General features: G+C 45.3%; 1 non-coding gene across 1 annotated transcript; it reads left to right on the forward strand.

Moving 5' to 3' along the window:
* The first annotated feature begins 604 nt into the window (after nucleotides 1-604).
* LOC116555250 lies at nucleotides 605-711 on the forward strand. The gene has a single exon (XR_004270449.1). It is a non-coding gene; the product is annotated as a U6 spliceosomal RNA (small nuclear RNA).
* Nucleotides 712-3,736: the final 3,025 nt, after the last annotated feature.

A 3,736-nucleotide genomic window follows, 5' to 3' on the forward strand; every position in this document is an offset into this window, starting at 1 on the left:
ACAAGCTGGATTTGGACTGCAGGCTGTCATTTGCCAATCCCTGCCCTAGACTCACATAGGACTGTTATATGAGAGAAAAAGACCACCACCTTAATGTGGTAAGCAGTAGTTACCCTACTTTGTGGACACATATACCACCTCTGCCACCACCAAGCAGCCAGACTGTCCCCAAATTATCTGTTGTCCCTTGTTCTGCAGAGAGATGGGGGACGGGGAAGAACTGATACCCAGGGTTTGTTGGATACACGTGGGCTATGGCACCTGCACAGAAACCCAGGGAGTTATTATTGCTCCTGCTACCCTAATACTAATTAACAAACTGCAAAGGAACCATTTCTTGAATTCCAAATCCAAAACCCAAAATCTAAACTAAATGATTCTAGAAAAATGCTTGAATCTCCATCAGCTCTTACTCTACTGCCTGGCACCCAATTGCACTCTTTGAGAGACTCAAGAAATGAACCCAAGTTGTCAAATAGATTGGATTGACATATGGAGAAAAACATTCTAAGAGTTTAAATGAATAAAATAAATTTTAAATGTATCATTACTTCTTTTGCTAGTGTATATTAATTCACGTTCATTCATTAAAAAGATTAAGAGAGTGCTCGCTTCGGCAGCACATATACTAAAATTGGAATGAGACAAAGAAGATTAGCATGACCCCTGTGCAAGAATGACATGCAAATTTGTGAAGCATTCCATATATTTTTTTGAGACAGAGTCTCGCTCTGTTGTCCAGGCTGGAGTGCAGTGGCCCAATCTCAGCTTACTGCAACCTCTGCCTTCCAGGTTCAAGTGATTCTCCTGCCTCAGCCTCCCAAGTAACTGGAATTACAGGCATCTGCCACCACAGCTGGCTAATTTTTGTATTTTCAGTAGAGACAGGGTTTCATTATATTGGCCAGGCTGGTCTTGAACTCCTGACCTCAAATGATTCACTCATCTTGACCTCCCACAGTGCTGGGATTACAGGCATGAGGCACCATGCCCAGCCAGGTTCCATATTTTTAACAAGACTGCACATGTAATCCCTGGATATAAAAGTTGAAAAAAAAAAAAAAAAAGATGCAGAGAGAGAATCCCACAACTATATAACTCCTGGAAATTTTTGAACCTATTAATTTGTTAACTCAGTGAAGTGGTTTACCCACAGTTCTATGCCTGTCAGTTCCTCATTCAAGCATTCATCAAGGAGACCCTGAGTTCTAGGCATGGTACTAGGCATCAGGCCTTTAACCCAAAAGGAGTTGCAAGTCCTGTCTTGTAAGAATCATGTCTTTTCAGAAAGATAGAGAAGTATTCAAGGGGTAGGACAGAGATGTGATGAGCTAATTGCAATGTGTCTGGTAGAACAAAGTAGGGGGCAGTGAAGTTGGCATAGAAGGAGGAATACCAGACAGATAAGATCAAGAAACAATTTCCCAATTAAATCACACTGAGGGTGGGGGATGCCAGAAAGATGGCAATCCTTAACTGACAAAACCAAGTGCAGTAGAGGGACAGGGAGGCAGCTCAGTAAGCCAGGGGAGAGAGAGGTGGAAGTAGCTAATATGCCAGAGGAATTGTGAGGAGAGGTGGTGAGGTCCACGGACAGGCAGGAGAGTGCAGTAGTTAAGGCTACATTCAGGCGTTAGACCACCTGATGCCTTCAAATCTCAGCTCCACCACCTTCTAACTGAAATAAAATGAAAGCAATCTAGATGGGAAGCAGTGGCTAACCCAACAGAATGAATTTCTGATGGAATCATTTAAGTCATCAGAGACAAGTCTAATGAGAAACACTTTCTGAACAAGGGTTTCAGAGCATCCAAATTCTACTCCTCTTCCCTCCCCCACACACATCCGTTCAGGTCATGTGTTGGTAGGAAGATGAGGCTCTCTCCCAAAAAAAAAAAAAAAGGAGAATGGGTCATATATGGAACCCCTCCCATGGGCTAGATTCTGATGGGCTGATAGCATCTCACTTAATCCCCACAATACTGTACAATGATTCTAATGTCTTGTTAATGTCTTGGCTTTCATGCAATTGAAATAACTAAAGGCTCAGAGAGACAGCGAGTAACTTGCACAAGATCAAAGAACTACATGGCACAGAGAAGAGCCAAACCCCAGAGCATCTGACACAAAAGCCTGTGGTTTCCCTCCACACCATGCCATTTTCCCCTGCCATTTCATTTCACCCAATGACGACGTGCCTGCAGCCCTGGCTCCCTGCCCTGACTCTGAGGTTAATGTCCCTGCAGCTCGGAGCCCGGCCGGAGGCTGGAGGAATCCCCCACAGGCTCCAGTGCGCTGCAGGAGCACAGTCACACTCCCAGGGCTATTAACAGCATCCGCTTCCTCTCCAAGGTTCAGGGAACTTTATCCACCAAGTGTCACGCAGGCAAAAAGCGGTCAACCGGAGAGGAGAGGGTCATATGGGGCAATCGCTAAATAAGGAGAAAGGCCACACAAGAACTTGGCCCAATTTGGTGTCCTCAAAAGATGGTGCTCCCCGGCTAAGATTTTCCCTAACAAATAGGGAAAAACAGTTTGAGGTCCATGCACGAAAATTAAAACTTGGTTCCCGCAGTTATTTGCTTGTGTAGCTACGTGACAAGCCTGGTAGGAGGAGCTGGATTTCTCCCTCTATCAGTTCTCTCCTCCTGGCTTCTGGGGCACTGATCCCAAAAAGTGAAAGGAACTGGAAAATAAACTTATTAAGATCCAGGAAGTGATTTCAAAAAAACAGCCAGCAAACCAAGGTGAGCAGGCAGCAGTGGGTGGGTGCCACGAGACAGACAGAGGGGCTACGAGGCGCCCAGGAATGAAGCCCGGAGACCTGCTCTCTGATTCCCCTTGGGTCTAGCTCATTGCATGCCTGCTTCCCCGATCCCACTGCAACATGACAGCAACAGCATATCTCACTTTCCAGCATGCAGACAGCCCCCTGTGGGTACAGCACCGTCTCTGAAATCAGTGGAGCTGCATTTGACCCTACCTCCATCAGGCAGTAGTTGTGAGTTTGGGAAAGGTGTCTGATCTTGCTGAGCCTCAGTGTCTTCATCTTCAAATGGGGAGGATAACATGTACATTGCTGGGCTGGACTAAAGATGGAAGGAGACAGCATTCAGTGAAATTCAGGGCCTTTGCTCCTTTTACTCCCTCCACCATTTCTGTGTGGCTTCCTCCTGCATTTTCTTCAATTCCCTGCACAAGGCCACCTTAACAAAGAGGCCCTTTCTGACCACTTATCTGAAAATGCAACTCCTTTCTCCGACCCTCTTCTCTGTTTGATTTTTTGGGTCACAGCCTCATTGCCAACTGGTAGATATTTATTTGTTTGTCTGTAACATCTCTCTCTCTCTCTCTCTCTGTCTCTCTCTCTCTCTCACACACACACACACACACACACACACACACACACACACAGAGACACACGAGCCAGCAAAAGGAAACTTTTTGATGATAGTGCCTTTGTTTGTTTGTTCATCATTGTGTTGCCAATCCCAAAAAGAGTCACTGGCATGTAGTCTACATGCAATAAATACATATTGATGTAATAAAAGGATGGTTGCAGGCTCCTGGCGTCCAGCTGACCCAGTGTAGTTTCCTTTCCATTTCTAGCTACCTGTTTTCAAGGAAATCGAAAGGAAAGGAAGTTCGCCAATACTTACAGAAAAGCCAATCAATGTGGGTGTTGTCCATGCAGTTACTGCCAATGAACTACAAGATTGACAATGCCTGCAGGAAT

The sequence above is a fragment of the Sapajus apella genome, unplaced genomic scaffold, assembly GCF_009761245.1.
Source record: "Sapajus apella isolate SASKATOON/1434 unplaced genomic scaffold, GSC_monkey_1.0 scaffold14, whole genome shotgun sequence".
Lineage (NCBI taxonomy): Eukaryota > Metazoa > Chordata > Mammalia > Primates > Cebidae > Sapajus > Sapajus apella.